General features: G+C 39.4%; 1 pseudogene; it reads left to right on the forward strand.

Annotated features, from left to right (window-relative positions):
• The first annotated feature begins 14,281 nt into the window (after window positions 1–14,281).
• Window positions 14,282–23,964, forward strand: part of LOC118935333 (bifunctional glutamate/proline--tRNA ligase-like) — a 30,765-nt pseudogene continuing 21,082 nt past the window's right edge.

Here is a 23,964-nt window from a genome sequence, read left to right on the forward strand (position 1 = left end):
TGTTAGTGTATAGAAATGCCACAGATTTCTGTGTATTAATTTTGTGTCCTGCAACTTTGCTGAATTCAGATACTAGATCTAGTAGTTTTGGAGTGGATTCTTTAGGATTTTTATGTACAATATCATGTCATCTGCAAACAGGGACAGTTTAACTTCTTCCTTGCCAATCTGGATGCCTTTTATTTCTTTGTGTTGTCTGATGGCCGTGGTTAGGACCTCCAGTACTATGTTCAGTATAACTGGGGAGAGTGGGCATCCTTGTCTTGTTCCCAATGTTAAAGGAAAAGCTTTCAGCTTCTTGCTGTTCAGTACAATGTTGGCTGTGGGTTTGTCATATATGACCTTTATTATGTTGAGGTTCTTGCCCTCTATACCCATTTTGTTGAGAGTTTTTATCATGAATGGATGTTGAATTTTGTCAAATGCTTTTTCAGCATCTATGGATATGATCATGTGGTTTTTGTCCGTTTTGTTGATGTGGTGGATGATGTTGATGGATTTTCTAATGTTGTACCATCCTTGCATCCCTGGCATAAATCCTACTTGATCATGCTGAATGATCTTTTTGATGTATTTTTGAATTTGGTTTGCTAATATTTTGTTGAGTATTTTTGCATCTATGTTCATTAGGGATATTGGTCTGAAATTTTCTTTTTCTGTGGTGTCTTTGCCTGGTTTTGGTATTAGAGTGATGCTGGCCTCATTGAATGAGTTTGGAAGTATTCCTTCCTCTTCTATTTTTTGGAAAACTTTAAGGAGAATGGGTATTAGGTCTTCACTAAATGTTTGATACCATTCAGTGGTGAAGCCATCTGGTCCAGGAGTTTTGTTCTTAGGTAGGTTTTTGATTACCAGTTCAATTTCATTGCTGGTAATTGGTCTGTTCAGATTTTCTGTTTCTTCCTTGGTCAGGCTTTGGAGGTTGTATTTTTCTAGAAAGTTGTCCATTTCTTCTACATTATACAAATTGTTATTATATAATTTTTCATAGTATTCTCTAATAATTCTTTGTATTTCTGTGGTGTCGGTAGTGATTTTTCCTTTCTCATTTCTGATTCTGTTTATGTGAGTAGACTCTTTTTTTCTTGATAAGTCTGGCTAGGGTTTTATCTGTTTTGTTTTCTTGAAGAACCAGCTCTTGCTTTCACTGATTCTTTCTATTGTTTAATTCTTCTTAATTTTATTTATTTCTACTCTGATCTTTATTATGTCCCTCCTTGCACTGAGTTTGGCCCTCATTTGTTGTTCTTATTCTAGTTTCATTGTGAGTTTAGACTGCTTATATGGGATTGTTCTTCTTTCTTGAGGTAGGCCTGTATTGCAATATACTTTCCTCTTAGCACAGCCTTGGCTGCGTCCCACATATTTTTGTGGTGTTGACTTTCTGTTGTCATTTGTATCCATATATTGCTTGATCTCTGTGTTTATTTGGTCATTGATCCATTGGTTACTTAGGAGAATGTTGTGAAGCCTCCATGTGTCTGTGGGATTTTTCATTTTCTTTGCATAATTTATTTCTAGTTTCATACCTTTGTGGTCTGAGAAACTGTTTGGTACAATTTCAATCTTTTTGAACTTACTGAGGCTCTTTTTGTGGTATAGTATATGATCTATTCTTGAAAATATTCCATATGCACTTGAGGAGAATGTGTATTTTGCTGCTTTTGGGTGTAGATTTCTGTAGATGTCTGTTAGGTCCATATGTTCTAATGTGTTGTTCAGTGCCTGTCTCCTTACTTTCTTCTGTCTGGTTGATCTGTCCTTCAGAGTGAGTGGAGTGTTGAAGTCTCCTAGAATGAATGCACTGCATTCTGTTTCCCCTTTTAATTTTGTTAGTATTTCTTTTACATATGTGGTGCTCCTGTGTTGGGAGCATAGATATTTATAAAGTTATATCTTCTTGTTGGACTGACCCCTTTATCATTATGTAATGTCCTTTGTCTCTTGTTAGTTTCTTTGTTTTGAAGTCTATTTTTTCTGATACAAGTACTGTGACACCTGCTTTTTTCTCTGTTAGTTGCATGAAATATCTTTTTCCATCCCTTCACTTTTAGTCTGTGTATATCTTTGGATTTAAAGTGAGTCTATTGTAGGCAGCATATAGATGGATCTTGTTTTTTTATCCATTCTGTGACTCTATTTTTTTGATTGGTGCCTTCAGTCCATTTACATTTAGGGTGATTATCGATAGGTATGTACTTACTGCTATTGTAGGCTTTAGATCTGTGGTTACCAAAGGTTCAAGGTTAGCTTCCTTACTATCTAAGAGTCTAACTTAACTCACTTAATATGCTGTTACAAACACAATCTAAAGATTCTTTTTTTTTTCTCCTCCTTTTTCTTCCTCCTCCATTCTTTATATATTAGGTATCATATTCTCTATTCTTTGTCTATCCCTTGATTGACTTTGGGGATAGTTAAATTTTGCATTTGCTTAGTAATTAGCTGTTCTGCTTTCTTAACTGTGGTTTTATTACCTCTGGTGACAGCTATTAAGCCTTAGGAATACTTGCATCTATAGCAGTCCCTCCAAAATAGTCTGTAGAGATGGTTTGTGGGAGGTAAATTCTCTCAGCTTTTGCTTATCTGGAAATTGTTTAATCCCTCTTTCAAATTTAAATGATAACTTGCTGGATAAAGTAATCTTGGTTCCAGGCCCTTGTGCTTCATTGCATTAAATACATCATGCCACTACCTGGCTTGTAAGGTTTCTGCTGAGAAATCTGTTAGCCTGATGGGCTTTCCTTTGTATGTAATCTTATTTCTCTCTCTGGCTGTTTTTAATAGTATGTCCTTATCGTTGATCTTTGCCTATTTTATTACTATATGTCTTGTTGTTGTCTCCCTTGGGTCCCTTGTTTTGGGAGATCTGTGGATCTCCACGGCCTGAGAGACTATCTCCTTCCCCAGACTGGTGAAGTTTTCAGTAATTACCTCCTCAAAGACACTTTCAATGCCTTTCTGTTCTTCTTCTGGTACCCCTATAATGTGAATATTGTTCTGTTTGGATTAGTCACACAGTTCTCTCAATATTCTTTCATTCTTAGAGATCTTTTATTCTCTCTGTGCCTCAGCTTCTTTTTATTTCTCTTCTCTATTTGCTATTTCATTTATCATCTCCTCCACTGTATCCAACCTGTTTTTAATACCCTCCATTGTGCTCTTCAACGATTGAATCTCCGACCGGAATTCATTCCTGAGTTCTTGGATATCTTTCCGTACCTCCATTAGCATGTTGATGATTTTTATTTTGAACTCCCTTTCAGGAAGAGACATAAGGTACATGTCATTTAAATATTTCTCTGGAGTTACATTAAATTTATTCTGGACCCGGTACCTTTGGTGTTTCATATTTGTATATGGCGCCCTCTAGTGTCCAGAAGCTCTACTCTGTGGAGCTGCTGAGCCCCTGAAGCAATGTCGGGTGTCGCAGGGGAGCGGTACTGGTGCCTGGTGGGGAGGAAAGAGCTGTTTCCTGCTTCCCAGCTGCTATTCCTGTCTCCACTGCCTGGACCAGTGGGCCGAGCACACAGGTATAAGCATTTGTCCCAGAGCAGCCGAATATGGATCCCTGCTTTCCACAAGCAGCTGGAATCTTAGTCTCTCCAGGAATTCTTCTTGTATTAGCTTTCCAACACCGGAATCATGCAAGTCTCATGAAAGCACCATGAAATGTAGCTTTGTGCTCCCAGAGCAGATCTCCGGAGCTAGGTATTCAGCAGTTGCAGGCCTTCCACTCCCTCCCTGCTCTGTTTCTCTTCCTCCCATGGGTGAGCTGGCATGGGGGAAGGACTTGGGTTCCACAGGGCCACAGCTTTGGTACATTACCCTGCTTCATGAGGTCTGCTCTTTTCTCCAGGTATATGCAGTCTGGCACAGTCCTCTTTCCTGTTGCTCTCTCAAGATTAGTAGCACCAACTATATTTTCTAATTGTATATAGTTTTAGGAGAAAGCCTGTGTCTCTCCTCTCATGCGCCATCTTTAATCCTCTGTCAGCAGCCCTTATTTTCTAAAGGACACTCATGGATTACTTCCTAGACCTTCCCTCTACAGACTCCAAGGATGGGCCACCTGTCCCTTCCTGGATACTTGCCCCATTCTTTCCTCTCGGCTTCTATCCTCCTGAGAAGATTGTGAAATTGAACGGTTTGGTCTCTGTCCCCAGCCCTCATGCAGTTGTTCCCTGGATATATCACATTCCTCAGGTATCTCCAGTTCAGCATGCCCAGTTTGAGCTCTTCCTTTCTCTGCCTGCCCCCAGATGTGTTCCTCTTGCAGTTTCCTATCTGGGTGGTGGTTCCATCATTTTCCTAGTTGCTCCAGCCAGACACCTGAAAGTCATCCCAGACTCCTTCCTTCCTCACATCCTATCAGTCTGGTCCCATCTATATATCCTCTTCCTTCCCAAAATCTCCTCTGTCCACCTCAACTGCCAGTGTCCTAGTTAAAAACTATCATCATCCCTCATCCAGACTTTGCAGTAGTTTCCAAAGTGGTCTCCCTGTTCAGTTCAGCCCTCACAATACCACGAGAGCAATTAAAAATGCAAAACTTACCATATATTACTCGCCTGTCCCAAATCCTTGGATGACCCCCTTATAACAATTTAAAATCCAAGCCTATGTTAATGAAATGTATATTCCTCTATATGCTGGCCCTTGAAGGTACCTATGAACCCCCCAATTCATACTTAGGCTCTAGAGTGAATACTGAAGTGCACATAGCTCCTGATACATGTTCACTTCACACTTGTGTGCATGGCACAGGGAAAGGCAAATACTATATATTGAACTGAATGGAGTTCATATCTCCTCAGCAACCCTTTGGAAGCAATAAAGAGCTGTTTTTAGATTTTCCAAAAGCATTTTCTTCATTAGGATGAAAAATGGGAGCCTAAAAATAATGGTATTTTGAAAAAAATCTGAAACATTTCAAAGTAAAAATGTATTCCTGGTAAAATGTAAACAGTAACAGAAATGATTTTGTTTGCCCCTATTTTTGTAACCACAGAAACCCAAGGGGCTCTTTTATTCCCAAGGGACACCATTCTCCTGAGGAACGACGTCCCTATCCTGCACAGCTCCTTCCTTTTCCCCTGGGAAAAGACCTTATTGGGCAGTTACTTTTTTTACATGAAGAATCTTTTTGAGAATCTAACAAAGTCTCAAAAAATAGACCTGGCATAATTCTTGGCACGTAAGACCTTACATATACTTGTTAAATGAAAGAAAATATATGTTGGCACATAAGCTTTTACTCAAAGCTTGTAGCAAGGTTTAATCATTTGAAGGTAGTTTTGAATAGCACTAAAAAGATTAATTGGCTACAGTGTGTTTACTGAGATTTTCCTCATTCTCCCAGTCTGGTCTCTTAGTCTGAATATTTGAACTCTGAGTTTTATGGTGCTAATTATTTTATAGTATAACCAAAAAATAAGTCAAATGACCAATGAAAGCTTGATAGCAAGTTACTTTTTAGAGTTGTACTGTTTCTATCAAGGACTTCAGTTTTCTTTGAGTATTATAGGAATTATAAAGATGACTTTAAACGTTTCATTTTTTGCTAGGGGAAAGAGCAGTAGATATAATTCCAAAGACTTAAGAATATACTTGTTAGACTAGTTAGCATCACTCATGTTAGGCTAAACTGTTGTTACAGTTTATACATTGTTGCACTAGTTGATATTTCTCTGTCCTTTATGTAATAATGGTCAATATTTTACAAGATTTAAAAATTTTACTGTTTCTACATATATATTGCTTTTACAGTAAGAAAGAAAAACAACGTAAAAAACTTTTATCTAACTTGGACTGTTCAGATATCATTCTTTTAGCTTATTTAACCACTTTTCCCCCCTCTAATCACCAGATTATTATGGATTTATTTTATATATTTCTTCATAATATGTGTGTCATTTAAACCAGTTAACAGCTTTAACCTGCGTGTAACAGAGCAACTGAAAGAAATACACTTAATATAAACAAGCAATTTCTCTTATTTGCACTCCTATCAACTCACTGTTGAGGGGTAATTATCATCTTTAACCTCACAGATTATCCAGCTGATTGAAGGGAAAGCCTCTGCTTATGTATTTGCAAGTCCTGGATGTAAGAAGTGGGATACTTGTGCTCCAGAAGTTATTTTACATGCTGTGGGAGGTTAGTCCATTTTATTTCAGGAAATTACAATTTTTATATTACACTGTTTCAGCATATTAACTTCCTTAGAATATAAAAGCTGGAGGGAAATTTAGAGATTATGCAATCCAACCCCCACATTTCATAGGTGAGAAAGTGGATTTTCAGCAAATTCATTTTTCTTTAGTTGCAGTTTCACTTTTGCATTTCGATCTGCATACAGTTGATTTTATTAAACCTTTATTGATTTATAGCTTTAATGCTTTTAGGGTTATTTCTTGAAAAGTAAAATATTCATCATCGTCGTCATCACCTCATTTAGTTTCCTTTAAGCCAATATTGGTAAATATCTCAGTACTAGTGCTTTAAGGTCATAGTTAGAAGTTTTCTAATCTGATTGAAAATGTTACACATATATACATAGGTCACTTTTCAGTTTCAAACAGGCATCCGTTCACATCTACTCTCAAATAATATCTCATCACCATATTGTATTTCAAAGAAGTTAAAATTCATCATAATCCAACCTCATTAGGTTCGTAAATGAAACTAATAAAATACAGTTATGTTTTATGGACATCACTTAAACTCTTGCCAAACAAAGTGCTAATATTAAGTGGTAGAATTAAGAAAACATTTTTGAAATCAAGAATAACAGTGACGGAGTATAACTAATAGGAAAAGTAATCACCTCAGGAAAGGAGGCACTAGTTAATGAGAAATATAAATTGAAGATGGTAAATTAAATTAATCAGGGAAGGAAGGAAAAAAATTTTAGCCTTCAGTTAGTCAAAACTGCTCTATAGTTTTGAACTTCAAGTAAATCAAAACTTTACCTTTATAGTCACTCATTTTATTCCTGATTTTATCCCCGATTAATTAGATATTCCTTAGCAAACATGAAGCCCTTAAAAGTAACTAGATGCATAATGATCCAGTCACCCATTAACGTTGTAATGATGTTTTTCCCGTAGGCAAGCTGACTGATATCCATGGAAATGCTCTTCAGTATAACAAGGAAGTGAAGCATATGAACTCTGCAGGAGTCCTGGCCACACTGAGGAATTATGACTACTATGCAAGTCGAGTTCCAGAATCTGTTAAAAGTGCACTTGTTCCTTAAAGGACATCTCATTGACTTAGCTAGGATAAAACTTAGTTCTCGGAAAAATACATTTAAAAACTAACTGGATGGAATTAGAGCCTCACCTTTACTTTATGCATTGTTGCTCAGTGATTTATACTTAGTTACTTAGAAGGAGAAAAATGAAAGGATTTGCTTTGTTTCATTATCTGCACAGATTTGCTCATATCCTTCTTCAGCCAAAATTCTCCCTTTTCAGTATTTTGTTTATCAAATTCCTGGCCACTCTGCCCTATGAAATAGACTGTGTTCACCAGCACCAGTAAGGCAGAGCTACTAACAGAGCCATTGGGAAACAGGCCTTTGATTTTTTTCCATTTATTTGGCTTTCCACCCAAGGAATGATCTTTCTACTTCCTTGTGCAGCATTTATAAAATCAGCAGATTGCACATTGGCTAGGTAAAATTTCTTAACATTATCCAAGTATTCCTGAAGAACTTGTAGTGTCATTTCTCCAGGGCTTGTTGGCGATGTTCCATCCATGTTCATTAGTGGGTCTCTTTCATAAGAAGCTTTTGGAATTGGTGATGCACATATCCTGAGTTTTCAACCTGATCTGTGGTCGCTCTTCCTTTCTTCTCTGTGACTTCATTAAAGGACCTCCTCAGTTTTGAATGCAGTGTTTTCTCGGGCCCTTAAGTAGAGCAGGGCTGGTGTAGGTAAGATACTAACAGGGGAAAAGAAAAATGCCCTCCTTTGATTTTCCATCAAATGTAGAACAAATGCAAAGCAGGCCTTTGCTTCACTCCGTGATATGCTAGTATTTTCAAAGTAAAGATCTATTACAGTTTTCCTTTTTGATCCATATTTTCTTCACTCAAGCTCTTCTTTCTATAGGTTATTGAACTCTAGAGTTTTGCCTATAATACTTTAAGATAAAACATTCCTTTTTAAGCTTATTCACCAAAGATATTTTGACAGTACAAGTAAACTTTCTGTAGTGCTTTCCACAGATGTGATGAAGAAAAAAAAAGCTAACCATAATTACCATTTTAATTTTTAGTATCTGCTAATATGTGACAGTTTTCCCTGCATGGTCTTTTATAAGAAGGAGGCACAGCCAAGAGTAAAGAACTATTAGTGACGCTATGGTATACTTGCTAAAAAATATGTATACAGTAAGAAATCGGAGAATTTGAGAGCTTTTGGAGCAGCTAGTCTCTGAAGATTGCCCATTTCCTAGAGCTCTGTAATAAACTACTACAAACTGGGTGGTTTGAAGCAACAGATATTTATTTTTTTACAGTTTTGAAGGCCAGAAGTAAAAAATCAAGTTGTTGGTGGGACTGGTTCCTTCTGAAGGTTCTCAAGGAGAATGTGTTCCGTAACTCCTCAGTTTTGGTAGCTGCCAGTAACCTTTGGCATTCCTTAGGTTGCAGCTCCACCATTCCAATGTCTACCTTTTTCTTCGCATCTCCTTTCCCTCTGTGTGTTGTTTCCCTGTTCTTTCTGAGACGATTTCATCTCAAGATCCTTAACCTCATTATATATGCCTAGACTCTAATTCCAAATAGTCATATTCACAGAGACTGAGGGCTAGGACTTGGACATATCTTTTCTTGGAAAACACAATTCAATCCACCACTACACTCCCCAGTGAACCACCTGGTATTCATGTCTTTGTGTAGTCCCCTCTTTTGTATGTGGGTGGGTGGGCCCCAAGACTCACTGGTCACCAATCAAGTGCCTCAGAAGTGATGCTGTGTGACTTACACAGTCAGATCAGGAAGAGCCTTGCCGTTTTTATCTTGATCTTTTGGAACCTTCATTCTCAGGGTGGACACACACCATATAAGAAGTCTTACTGCCCTGCTGGAGGTATCACTTGGAAAGGACTCAACTACATATGGAGAGGGAGTCGGGTAGCCTTCCAGACTTCCTAGCAAGGCACCAGGGCAGTGAAAACCATTTCCTAGCTTCTGTTTAATAGCACCAAGCGACCCCACTTGATGCCATATGGAGCATGTATTGGTTACACAGCCAAGAACTGCCAAAATTCTGAACCCACAAAAACATGACAAATAATAAAATCGTGTTGCTTTAAGTCACTAAATATTGTGGTGGTTTATTCATAGCAATAAATTGACCTTACTTTGAGTTTCTATTTTTCTGCTGAATATAAATAAATCACATATTGAAATAGGGGACCAGTAAAGGAAATATGTAAATATAATTACAAAGAACCAATTTCTAATTAAAGTATCAAGAGTCTTGTTAGATACGGAACTAAATTATTCCTCCTCCAGTTCTTAGATTTATATGTACACTTCGTGTAAATTAAACTCATGTCTTTAGTTTTCAAGTGCCAACACATGTCATTAGGTGGATTAAGCAAGTATAGTATATCATAGATTGCTTTTCATTTGTTCATTCATTAATTCAACTCTTTATTGAGACCCTAGCATTAAGACAAGCACAGTGCATGGTGTTGGAGATCCGAAGATGAATAATGTAATAGTTCTTGGCATTGGAAAGCTCACAGTCCAGTGACAGTAGTGGGCTGGTTTGTATTAGAGATAAGCATATGAAAGATTCTTCAAAGCAGGATGTATAAACTTTGAGAAACAAATCAAAATTTTTCCCTCCAGCCATGAAACATCACATCTTTGAATAGTTGGCTCCTCCTTGGACTGGGCCCAGGTCCAAACACCTTTTTAAAGAGGCCTTCTTTGTATCTACTGCTTCTCTTCTGATTCCATCCTACTTAATCCAATTACACTCTTTGTTTTCATAAAAGGTATTTAATGACATTAGCTTATTTTCTGCCTCATCCCACTATAGTGTAAGCTTCATAACCTCATTTTTGTTCATTACATATTCCTAGCACCAATAACACTGCCTGGCATATAGATGTATTTTTAAAATAGTGAACGAACAATGTACCAAAATTACCGTTATACATTATTGGAACATTTTATGGTGCCCTCTCTATGAGACACCTTGGGAGTGTCTCTGTATTTAATTTAGTTAATTCTGGTGTCTTTATTAGTACAGTGGTGCTTTTCACATCATATAATTTTTTCCTTTTGGCTTTTGGTCCAGTTTTGTGAACTGGTCCCAAGCAGGTGAACAGGATATCATGCCATCTATTTAGTATTCTACCTGACTTAATTCTTGTCTGCCTTCCTCAGTTAAAACAGTTTGTTTCAACCCACTTCTAAGTAAAGTACATGAAGCTCTGGCCTCATCCCCTCTGCTCAGCAAAACCAAACAACAAAAAGAAACATTCAACATTTATTTTTTGTTCTAAGAATTAACACACAATTGCAAGAATACCTAAATTTTGTAAAATATAATGCAAATTAATTTTCATTGTTTCATAATTTTAAATTGCATTTCTAAAAGTAAATTCTGTACTACCCTCGTCCCAACTCTCCCAGCCATCAATTGCTTTGTGGTGTTTTCCTGGTACCAATTATGATACAGTAGGAAGGACACCACACCGCCCCCACCTCCTCATGTGCTAGGCACTGTGGGGAATCCCAAGAGGTCTAAGGCAAGGTTTCAACAATCTTAAGAGCTAGTAGGGTGTGATGAGAAATCAATGTAAACAAAGGGAGGTAGAAAGGCACAGTTGGTATGCATAAAATCACCTGGAGAACTTGAGACATGGGTTCCATCCTTAGAGATTCTGATAGGAAGGTGGGAAAAGTGAGGGAGGTCTTGTTCTGATGGAGGTGCCTTACTTAACCCCTGGAGGCTGGCTATGTTACAGCCACACCTAACTCGTCTACCGTTGCATTAAGCACTCAAATCCCATTTTAATGTAAACGGCACTCCCTAGTGAACACAGGGATGTCTTTAGGAGGTTAAGAGAATATGGGGGTGATGCCTTCAACACACAACAAAAACACAGTTTAGTAAGAGGTACGCTTACCCTCTGAAAAGCTGTCTAAGCGCACGAACCGAAAGCAAATTGGGGCAGCAGCTTTTAATTATTATGCCTTTTATACAATTCTTTTAACCTTTACTTTCAGGTACGAAAATAACTCTTGAAAATATAGTCTGAAAATGAGGAAACATGAGAAAAGCTTCCCCCTTCTCCAATGCAATCGTGGCTATCGTCTGGTGTATATGCCTCCAGGACCTCTTCTGTGTTTCGGTACACAGAGCCCACGGGCGATACACCACAGCTCTCGCGTGTTTTCTTCCGTGTTCACGTGAGCGCCCAAGACAAGTAGCTACCGTCTCACAACTTGCTTTTCTTGCTTTACGTGGTGTCGTAAAGTCTCGTGGGTTTCAGCGCCTTTTCCTGGCGGCGTGGAGCGCCGCGTAGGTCCTTCTGCCCCGCGAGACCGAGGGCCGGGTCGAAGGCTCGGAAGCTGGCGGCTGGTCGGAGACGGCGCGCGGCGATGACGCAAGGTGGCGTGCTCCCATACGGCGACGGCACGTCGCAGGCGATGTCAGGTCAGGCGCGTCGCACACGTTGCGTCTCCTCCCGTTCGTCTGGTGCGAGGTAGTCCGGGCTGCCGGGCGGGCGCGCTGACTGTAGAGCCGTAGACCCGCGGAGTTGGCGACGCTGTGTCTGACAGTGAATTTCGGGGACTCTCCCCTGGGTAAGGGGCTGATGCCGCGGCCTGTGTGGGTTGCGTCAGCCGGGAGGATGCCGGGCGGGGAAGGGCGCCGCGCCGCGGCTTTGCGCAGTGGCCGTCCCGGTCTGGGAAATTAGTGGGTCTGCCGGTGTCCCAGAGCTGTGCCCGGATAGGCCCCGCGCCCCTCGCTCCGGCCCGCGGCAGGTGGATCTGCCCCTGGAGACGGTGTTCTGCGGCGTGGAGGGAGGCAGGCGTGCTGTGAGCCCGGCGGGGCGGCTCAGGGAGGCTCAGCTTAGGACCTTCTCCCTCAGAGGCTGACTTCTAGCCAGCCGCGTCCTCCCTTTTGAGTTAGTTTCCCCTGGACATCGAGATCTGATTGTAAAAATAACATTTGGAACTTTAAAGTCCTTATTATCTTCGCTTCTCCTCTTTTAGCATTTTCCCTGGTCGTAGCTTTCTTCCTCCTCTCAGAAAAGATATTCAATCCAGTTTACTTAACTTCACGTTTTTACTGGGTGTAAAGGGAGCAAAGGCAGACGATCACAGTAGCGTTCAAAATTTCAATGAGGTTGCGTTTGTTTTTAATTAAAAGCGGCAGGGTAATTGCTGGAACATCGAAGTGCACTGCGGTCTGATTCGGCTGCTTTACTACACACCCCATGGATGTGTAGTAAACCTCAGGGTAAACGTCGGATCGCTCACGTTGCTGATACTGCTTAGGTTTGATTTGGAATTGCTTTTTCAGTGTGGCCAAGGTTACTGTGGATAGATAGGTAAGAATTTGCGGTTTAAAATAAATTACTAGTTTGGGAAATTACACAAATAATTTAAGTAGTTTATTAATGTCTTATTTGTTAATATGTATCTCTAGGATAGATCTACTTTCTAATTTTGGAGAAGCCCAGACTTTTTGATAAAATTAGCCACAGAAGGCTGACAAAATTATTCATTATATTATCAGTATTGGTGGTGGTCTGAATGTACGGAGACAAAAACCACAATTTAATACCCATTTAAAATATTTTTTAAATGCCAGTGTTTTAGCATATTGGTAATTATGGGTTAACCTTAACGCAAATCAGTGAACTCTAAAAGAAATGGGTTTGATTTGGGATGGAAAGCAGTAGGCAACGTTGTCTCATGGTTAAGGGCAAAGGCTTTTATTTCCTGGAGACCTCAGTACAATCCTGGCTGCCGCTTACTAGTTGTGGAACCTTGACAGCTTCCTTGTGTGGCTTCCTCCACAGTTTCCTTGTTTAAGAAAAGGGGAATAATACCTTCCACATGGCGTTGGTTGCTAGAATTAAGTGAGACTGTAGGTGAAGAAAGTTTAGGTGCTGAATAGCTATAGTTTCTGCCAGTGAAACTTACAAAGTCACCCTGGGGGCGAGAGACCTCGTTCCTTAGTGATTATAGAACTAAGAACCACATTTTTTGTCAATACTCTGGAATAAGGCCTTAAAGAAATTTGTTGTCATTTTAAACTTTGGACCAATTATAAGATAAATATTTGTTTTTTTTCCTTCCTTTTTTAATTCTTCCCACTATTTAAAATTTTTAAATAATAAAATTAGGTAAAACATTTAGAAAAACAGATTGCATTGCTGGAATTTCCCTATTTTACATACACTCAGCATGTGAAGTACTTTTTTTATGTTAAAATAATTTCAAACTTAAAAAGGGATTAGACTGGAGCAAAGTACTTTTTTCTCCCTGTACCACTGGAGAGTGTCATACTGCAGATGATGATGCTTCAGCAGTCCCAGAATCCTCCATTGTGCATCTCTGTCAAGCAAGGTAAGTCTTCACATGACTTACAGGACCATCAGAATCAGGAAGTAGACTTGTATAAAATTTTTCCGTCTAATGTACAAAGCCCATTCATATTCCAACACTGATTGTTCCAGCCGGACCCTCCATAGTGCAAGGATCAACATTTAGGATCATTCTTTGCACCTAGTTGTCATGTCTCCCAGTTTCTTTCAATCTGGAATTTTTTTAGTCTTTCCTTGGCTTTCATAGCTTTTGTTTCTCAAGGTGACAGCCCACTTACTGGAAGAATGTCCCCTGATCAGATTGTGTGAAGTTTCCTTGTGGGTAGATTCAGGCCGCATATCTTTGGCTAAAGTAGCACAGAATTGATTTCTTGTTCATTGCAGCCCGTTAACTGGTGCACAGATTTAATTTTTCCCATTACTGATGATCTAACTTTGATTACTTGAGAGACTATATGCCAGCTTTCCCCACTGCAGTTTTCTTGTTGCAGTTAACAAGCACTTTGTGGGGAGATTCTTTGGGACCACGTACATCTTCACCCACTGGTTTCAGCATCCATAGATGCTGCCTAGTTATTTGTTACTAAGATGTTAGCAAATGTAACCTCCAATTCTGTTGTCTCTTGTCTGCATATTAGTTGGCATTTTTCTGTGAGATCTTTTTCTTTCCCATTAAAAAAAATACCGCAAAATGTACTCAGTATGTTATAATCTGTATTATTTCATTTTTTCTTGACTGGATATTGGATAATAGTATTTTTTAAATTAAGGTATTATTGATATACAATCTTAGTGAAGGTTTCACATGAGCAACATTATAGATACAACATTCACCTGTATTATCAAGTCTCCCCCCACATACCCCATTGCAGTGACTGTCCATCAGCGTACTAAGGTGCTATAGAGTCATTACTTGTCCTTTCAGTGCTGTACTGTCTTCCCCATGACCTGCCGGTATTATGTGTTCTAATTATAATGTCTCTTCATCCCCTTCTCCCTCCCTCCGCACCCACCTCCCCAGCCCCTTCCCTTTGGTAATGGCTAGTCCCTTTCTGGAGTCTGTGAGTCTGCTGCTGTTTTGTACCTTCTGTTTTGCTTTGTTGTTATACTCCACAAATGAGTGAAATCATTTGGTACTTGTCTTTCTCAGCCTGGCTTATTTCACTGAGCATAATACCCTCTAGCTCCATTCATGCTGTTGCAAATGGTAGGATTTGTTTTCTTCTTACTGCTGAATAATATTCCATTGTGTATATGTACCACATCTTTATCCATTCATCTACTGATGGACACTTAGGTTGCTTCCATTTCTTGGCTATTGTAAATAGTGCTGCAATAAACATAGAGGTCCATATGTCTTTTTCAAATTGGGCTGCTGCATTCTTAGGGTAAATTCCTAGAAGTGGGCTTCCTGGGTCAAATGGTATTTCTATTTTGAGCTTTTTGAGGAACCTCCATACTGCTTTCCACAATGGTTGAACTAATTTACATTCCCACCAGCAGTGTAGGAGGGTTCCCCTTTCTCCACAACCTCGCCAACATTTGTTGTTGTTTGTCTTTTGGATGGTGGCGAGCCTTACTTGCATGAGGTGATATCTTACTGTGGTTTTAATTTGCATTTCTCTGATGACTAGCGATGTGGAGCACCTTTTCATGTGTCTGTTGGCCATGTGAATTTCTTCTTTGGAGAACTGTCTGTTCAGGTCCTCTGCCCATTTTTCAATTGGATTATTTGCTTTTGTTTGTTGAGGTGCGTGAGCTCTCTATATATTTTGGATGTGAGCCCTTTGTCGGATCTGTCATTTATGAATATATTCTCCCACACTGTAGGATGCCTTTTTGTTCTACTGATGGTGTCCCTTGCTGTACAGAAGCCTCTCAGCTTGATATAGTCCCACCTGTTCATTTTTGCTTTTGTTTTCCTTGCCTGGGGAGATATGTTCATGAAGAAGTCACTCATGTTTATGTCCAAGAGATTTTTGCCTATGTTGTCTTCTGGAAGTTTTATGGTTTCATGACTTACATTCAAGTGTTTTATCCATTTTGAGTTTACTTTCATGTATGGGGTTAAACAATAATCTAGTTTCATTCTCTTGCATGTAGCTGTCTAGTTTTGCCTATACCAGCTGTTGAAGAGGCTGTGAATTACCCATTGTATATCCATTGCTCCTTTATCATATATTAATTGACCATATATGGTTGGGTTTATATCAATGCTGTCTAGTCTGTTCCATTGGTCTATGGGTCTGTTCTTGTGCCAGCACCAAATTGTCTTGATTACTGTGGCTTTGCAGTAGAATATAACAGTTTTCTAAGCATGCTCACATAAAGTAATGAATCGAGAAGTAGCCCTATGAGATAATCACTGTTTTTTTTTACTTTTATTGGTGAGGGATTATCCCCAAAGTCACAAAGATACTAAACAGCAGGAACAATTTGGAATTCAAGTCTTCTCTAGAGTTTACAGCTGTGGTGTTTCTCAGTGTACAAAGGGGCATTTTACAGGCACATTAAGAGGATGCACCAAATGTGGAAGCCTCCAGATTTGAAACTTGGTTATCATATACTTATTATTATAGTTTTGGTTCAATTTAGGCTGTAAAGACTATGTCTTTCTTTTAAAAAGGTCATCACCAAGGCAGAAATGATTGAATACTGTGATGACTATGATGTAAGTGGCTGCTATATTCTCCGTCCCTGGGTGTACTCCATTTGGGAATCCATCAAGGACTTCTTTGATTCTGAGATCAAGAAACTTGGTGTTGAAAACTGCTATTTCCCCATGTTTGTGTCTCAAGGTGCGTTAGAGAAAGAGACGACTTATGTTGCTGACCTTGCCCTTGAGGTAAGTTAGCTTGCTTTATTTATTTTTGCAGTTTTTCTCTCAAAAACTCAAAAGTATACTTCAAGTTCACACTTGATATTAATTTAAAAGGAAGTCATAACAACCAATTTCAAAAAATGTAAAACCATTAAAATTATATTTCTACCTTCAGGGCAAGTAATCTGTTTATTACATTAAATAATTAACTGGCTTTTACTTTCCGCTAAGTAGGGACAGTAAGTATCTTATCTTTTCTCACAGTGAACAGCAGCAATTATTTTAACTTGCTTTAATTGATAGGATAAAAATTGAAGGTTTGCATTTGTGCTGCTACTCAAAATGCTGTTAAAAAAATGTATGAAAAATGATTTTATCTTCTAGGTTGCTTGGGTTACAAGATCAGGCAAAACAGAATTGGCAGAACCAATTGCCGTTCGTCCTACCAGTGAAACAGGTGAGGGTGGGCCTTGGAGTGTAGGAGAAAGCTCATTGAAACTTTAGAGACAGCCGCTAGAGTTGACTCTCAACTTTTATTTGTGATATTTATAATCCTTGTTGATGATGTAAGGTTTAATGAATGTTGGTAAAGATGAATGTAAACTTAAGTTGTATAGAATTTTATTTTCTGTACAATATCCATTGCAGAGCTCTTTATCATTAGGGTAAAGATAGATTTCTTTTTAAGTACTTGCATCATTTTTTATTTCATGCTAATAATTTTTCTGACTATTCCAAGGAGTTTTTTTTTATTTTTATTTTGGTATCATTAATCTACAATTACATGAAGGACATTATGTTTACTAGGCTCCCCCCTTCACCAAGTCCCCCGCACATCCCCATTCACAGTCACTGTCCATCAAAATAGTAAGATGCTGTAAAATCACTACTTGTCACCAAGTTCACAGTCACTGTCCTTCAACATAGTAAGATGCTGTAAAATCACTACTTGTCTTCTCTGTGTTGCACAGCCCACCCCGTGCCCCCCCAACACTATACATGCTAATCGTAATGACCCCTTTCTTTTCTTCCCGCCCTTATCCCTCTCTTCCCACCCGTCCTCCCCAGTCCCTTTCCCTTTGGTAACTATAGAGTTCTATTTGGTAACTATTGGGTTCTGTGCTTCTGCTGCTGTTTTGTTCCTTCAGTTTTCTTTTGTTCTTATACTCCACATATGAGTGAAATCATTTGGTACTTGTCTTTCTCCGCCTGGCTTATTTCACTGTGCATAATACCCTGTAGCTCCATCCATATTGTTGCGAATGGTAGGATTTGTTTTCCTTCTTATGGCTGAGTAATATTCCATTGTGTATATTTACCACATCTTCTATATCCATTCATCTACTGATGGACATTTAGGTTGCTTCCATATCTTGGCTATTGTAAATAGTGCAGCGATAAACATAGGGGTGCATCTGTCTTTTTCAAACTGGAGTGCTGCATTCTTAGGGTAAATTCCTAGAAGTGGAATTCCTGGGGCAAATGGTATTTCTATTTTGAGCATTTTGAGGAACCTCCATACTGCTTTCCACAATGGTTGAACTAATTTACATTCCCACCAGCAGTGTAGGAGGGTTCCCCTTTCTCCACAACCTCACCAACATTTGTTGTTGTTTGTCTTTTGGATGGTAGCCATCCTTACTGGTGTGAGATGATATCTCATTGTGGTTTTAAATTGCAGTTCTCTGATGACAAGCAATGTGAAGCATCTTTTCATGTGTCTGTTGGCCATGTGAATTTCTTCTTTAGAGAACTGTCTATTCAGCTCCTCTGCCCATTTTTTAATTGGATTATTTGCTTTTTGTTTGTTGAGGTGTGTGAGCTCTCTATATATTTTGGATGTCAGCCCTTTGTTGGATCTGTCATTTTCGAATATATTCTCCCATACTGTAGAATACCTTTTTGTTCTATTGATGGTGTCCTTTGCTGTACAGAAGCTTTTCAGCTTGATATAGTCCCATTTGTTCATTTTTGCGTTTGTTTCCCTTGCCCGGGGAGATATGTTCAACAAGAGGTCAGTCATGTTTATGTCTAAGAGATTTTTGCCTATGTTTTTTTCTAAGAGTTTTATGGTTTCATGACTTACATTCAAGTCTTTGATCCATTTCAAATTTACTTTTGTGTATGGGGTTAGACAGTGATCCAGTTTCATTCTCTTACATGTAGCTGTCCAGTTTTGCCAGCACCATCTGTTAAAGAGACTGTCATTTCCCCATTGTATGTCCATGGCCCCTTTATCGAATGTCAGTTGACCATATATGTTTGGGTTAATGTTTGGAGTCTCTATTCTGTTCCATTGGTCTGTGTCTCTGTTCTTGTGCCAGTACCAATTTGTCTTGATTACTGTGGCTTTGTAGTAGAGCTTGAAATTGGGGAGAGAGATCCACCCCACTTTATTCTTCCTTCTCAGGATTGCTTTAGCTATTCGGGGTCTTTGGTGTTTCCATATGAATTTTTGAACTATTTGTTCCAGTTCATTGAAGAAAGCTGTTGGTAATTTGATAGGGATTGCATCGAATCTGTATATTGCTTTGGGCAGGATGGTCATTTTGACGATATTAATTCTTCCTAGCCAGGAGCATGGGATGAGTTTCCATTTGTTAGTGACCTCTTTAATTTCTCTTAAGAGTGTCTTATAGTTTTCAGGGTAGAGGTCTTTCACTTCCTTGGTTAGGTTTATTCCTAGGTATTTTATTCTTTTTGATGCTATTGTGAATGGAATTGTCTTCCTGATTTCTCATTCTATTAGTTCATTGTTAGTGTATAGGAAAGCCACAGATTTCTGTGTGTTAATTTTGTATCCTGTAACTTTGCTGAATTCCGATATTAGCTCTAGTAGTTTCGGAGTGGAGTCTTTAGGGTTTTTTATGTACAATATCATGTCATCTGCAAACAGTGACAGTTTAACTTCTTCTTTACCAATCTGGGTTCCTTGTATTTCTTTGTTTTGTCTAATTGCCGTGGCTAGGACCTCCAGTACTATGTTGAATAACAGTGGGGATAGTGGGCATCCCTGTCTTGTTCCCAATCGCAGAGGAAAAGCTTTCAGCTTCTCGCTGTTCAGTATGATGTTGGCTGTGGGTTTATCATATATGGCCTTTATTATGCTGAGGTACTTGCCCTCTATACCCATTTTGTTGAGAGTTTTTGTCATGAATGGATGTTGAATTTTATCGAATGCTTTTTCAGCATCTATGGAGATGATCATGTGGTTTTTGTCTTTCTTTTTGTTGATGTGGTGGATGATGTGGATGGATTTTTGAATGTTGTACCATCCTTGCATCCCTGGGATGAATCCCACTTGGTCATGGTGTATGATCCTTTTGATATATTTTTGAATTCGGTTTGCTAATATTTTGTTGAGTATTTTTGCATGTACGTTTATCAGCGATACTGGTCTGTAGTTTTCTTTTTTGGTGGGGTCTTTGCCTGGTTTTGGCATTAGGGTGATGTTTGCGTCATAGAATGAGTTTGGGAGTATTCCCTCCTCTTCTATTTTTTGGAAAACTTTAAGGAGAATGGGTATTATGTCTTCTCTGTATGTCTGATAAAATTTCGAGGTAAATCCATCTGGCCCGGGGATTTTGTTCTTTGGTAGTGTTTTGAGTACTGCTTCGATTTCATTGCTGGTAATTGGTCTGTTTAGATTTTCTGTTTCTTTCTGGGTCAGTCTTGGAAGGTTGTATTTTTCTAGGAAGTTGTCCATTTCTCCTAGGTTTCCCAGCTTGTTAGCATATAGGTTCTCATAGTACTCTCTAATAATTCTTTGTATTTCTGTGGGGTCTGTTGTGATTTTTCCTTTCTCGTTTCTGATTCTGTTGATTTGTGTTGACTCTCTTTTCCTCTTAATAAGTCTGGCTAGAGGCTTATCTATTTTGTTTATTTTCTCGAAGAACCAGCTCTTGGTTTCATTGATTTTTTTCTATTGTTTTATTCTTCTCAATTTTATTTATTTCTTCTCTGATCTTTATTATGTCCCTCCTTCTGCTGACCTTAGGCCTCATTTGTTCTTCTTTTTCCAGTTTTGATAATTGTGACATTAGTCCATTCATTTGGGATTGTTCTTCCTTCTTTAAATATGCCTGGATTGCTATATACTTTCCTCTTAAGACTGCTTTTGCTGTGTCCCACAGAAGTTGGGGCTTAGTGTTGTTGTTGTCATTTGTTTCCATATATTGCTAGATCTCCATTTTGATTTGGTCATTGATCCATTGATTATTTAGGAGCGTGTTGTTAAGCCTCCATGTGTTTGTGAGCCTTTTTGCTTTCTTTGTATAGTTTATTTCTAGTTTTATGCCTTTGTGGTCTGAAAAGTTGGTTGGTAGGATTTCAATCTTTTGGAACTTACTGAGGCTCTTTTTGTGGCTTAGTATGTGGTCTATTCTGGAGAATGTTCCATGTGCCCTTGAGAAGAATGTGTATCCTGTTGCTTTTGGATGTAGAGTTGTGTAGATGTCTATTAGGTTGATCTGTTCTAGTGTGTTGTTCAGTGCCTCTGTGTCCTTACTTATTTTCTGTCTGGTGGATCTGTCCTTTGGAGTGAGTGGTGTGTTGAAGTCTCCCAGAATGAATGCATTGCCTTCTATTTCCTCCTTTAATTCTGTTAGTATTTGTTTCACATATGTTGGTGCTCCTGTATTGGTGCATATGTTTTTATAATGGTTATGTCCTCTTGTTGGACTGTTGGACTGAGCCCTTTATCATTATGTAATGTCCTTCTTTATCTTTTGTTACTTTCTTTATTTTGAAGACTGTTTTGTCTGGTACTAGTATTGCAACACCTGCTTTTTTCTCTCTGTTGTTTGCATGAAATATCTTTTTCCATCCCTTGACTTTAAGTCTGTGCATGTCTTTGGGTTTGAGGTGAGTCTCTTGTAAGCAGCATATGGATGGGTCTTGCTTTTTTATCCATTCTATTACTCTGTGTCTTTTGATTGGTGCATTCAGTCCATTTACATTTAGGGTGATTATTGAAAGGTATGTACTTATTGCCATTGCAGGCTTTAAGTTTGTGGTTACCAAAGGTTCAAGGTTAGCTTCTTTACTATCTTACTGTATAACTTAACTTGCTTATTGAGCTATTATAAACACAGTCTGATGATTCTTTATTTCTCTCCCTTCTTATTCCTCCTCCTCCCTTCTTCATATGTTGGGTGTTTTGTTCTGTGTTCGTTTTCGGAGTACTCCCATCTAGAGCAGTCCCTGTAAGATGCCCTATAGAGGTGGTTTGTGGGAGGCAAATTCCCTCAGCTTTTGTTTGTCTGGGAATTGTTTAATCCCTCCTTCATATTTAAATGATAATCGTGCTGGATACAGTAATCTTTGTTTGAGGCCCTTCTGTTTCATTGCATTAAGTATATCATGCCATTCTCTTCTGGCCTGTAGGGTTTCTGTTGAGAAGTCTGATGATAGCCTGATGGGTTTTCCTTTGTAGGTGACCTTTTTTTTCTCTCTGGCTGCCTTTAATATTTTGTCCTTGTCTTTGATCTTTGCCATTTTAATTATTATGTGTCTTGGTGTTGCCCTCCTTGGATCCCTTGTCATGGGAGTTCTGTGTACCTCTGTGGTCTGAGAGGCCATTTCCTCCCCTAGTTTGGGGAAGTTTTCAGCAATCATTTCTTCAAAGACACTTTCTATCCCTTTTTCTCTCTCTTCTTCTTCTGGTACCTCTATAATGCGGATATTGTTCCGTTTCGATTGGTTACTCAGGTCTCTTAAAATTCTTTCATTCGTGGAGATCCTTTTATCTCTCTCTGCATCAGCTTCTCTGCGTTCCTGTTCTCTGTTTTCCAGTCCATTGATGGTCTCTTGCATCTGGTCCATTCTGTTTTGAAGTCCTTCCAGAGCTTGTTTTATTTCTGTATTCTCCCTCCTTAGTTCTTGCATATTTCTCTGCAAGTCCATCAGCATGGTTATGACTTTTGTTTTGAATTCTTTTTCAGGAAGACTGGCTAAATCTATCTCCCCAGATTCCTTCTCAGGGGAAGATGTAGCAGATGTTGAAGCTGTCTGGGTTAGTCTTGTCTGGATCAAATTTTTTTGCCTTTTCATGTTGATAGGTGCAATGGTGAGCTATTTACTATCTGTCAGCTGGGATGGCCAAGGCTTTCCACTAGCTCTTGGCCTTATTTTACTGGGACAACTGCGACCCCTAGTGGCTTGTGTTGGGCAATTGCGTGTAGACTGGGTCTCTGTATCTTGCCCGGCCGGTATGGAGGAAGCTCCCTTGCTGTGGGCGTGGCCAGCCTCAGGCTGTTGCTCTGCTACAGCGGGGCCCCGGAGGGGTAATGGACGGGGGGCTGTTTGGCTGTTTACCTCTGTGAGGGGTCTCAGAGCTGTTGCCCAGGGGGTTAGTGCGCCTGGGGTTCCCTGGAATTTCCAGCTGCTGGACTTTGAACCGGGAAGCTTCCGTCCAGCTGTGGCGTCCCTGTCCCTTTAAGACTTTCAAAAAGCATGCACTTTTCTTTGTCACAAGGGTGCTGGCTTCGAGACCCGCTCAAAGGTCTTGCTGCCCTGTTTCCCTAGTTTCCAGCACCCCATGCATGCACTGTGTCTGCGCTCTGGTCCGGATGGCTGGGGCTGGGTGTTCAGCAGTCCTGGGCTCCCTCTCCCTCCTGCTCTGACTCATCTCCTCCCGCCAGGAGCTGGGGGGAGGGGTGCTCGGGTCCCGCCAGGCCGGGGCTTGTATCTTACCCCTTTCATCAGGTGTTGGGTTCTCTCAGGTGTGGATGTAGTCTGGCTGTTGTCCTGTGCCTTCTGGTCTCTCTTTTAGGATTAGTTGTATTTGTTGTATTTTCAAAAATATGTATTTATTTGGGAGGAGATTCCCACTGTCCTACTCACACCGCCATCTTGGCTCCGCCCCCTATTCCAAGGAGTTTTATTCCTGGAATAATTTTTATTCTTCGTATTGATAATAAAATTACAGACACTAATATTTTATGCCATATTTACCTATTAATTTTTTAGTCATTTTTAATAATACACTTACATTCATATAGGGTTTTATAGGTTACTCAGTGATCTCTTTTATATCTTGTATTATTCTTACAACAATGTTGTGAGGAAAGTAGAGGCAGGTGTTGTTATCTCCATTCTGCAGGTAAAAAGTGGTCTCTGTAAGGTTAAGTGATTTTCCTGAAATTACACTTAGTAAATGGAACTGCCGCCTGGAAATTTTAAGCCTTTGGGCTTGTCAGTGTCTTTCACAGTGATTATCCGTCTTTAGAGTTACGGAGTGTTTGCTCATTATTTGCTACTTCTAGTGATACGCTTGTGTAATATAATGATGCATCATTGAAGTGATGACACCAGCATTTTTTTCACATGCCAGATTGGTAGAGTTTCTTTTACTAATCATAGTTAATCATGAGTAGGCCATGACAAGACAGGCGCCGTCACTCAGATGAGCAGTTCATGGCAGGAGCTCTCATACTGTGGGTAGATGGCGTTAGATGAGTTAACCTGAATTCTGGCTCCAAAGGGTAGCTGTGCTGGATTCAGCAAGTTATTTAACTTTTCTTAGCTCAGCTCCCACATTTTTGATACTTGAG

Source organism: Manis pentadactyla, chromosome 19 (genome assembly GCF_030020395.1).
Source record: "Manis pentadactyla isolate mManPen7 chromosome 19, mManPen7.hap1, whole genome shotgun sequence".
Classification (NCBI taxonomy): Eukaryota; Metazoa; Chordata; class Mammalia; order Pholidota; family Manidae; genus Manis; species Manis pentadactyla.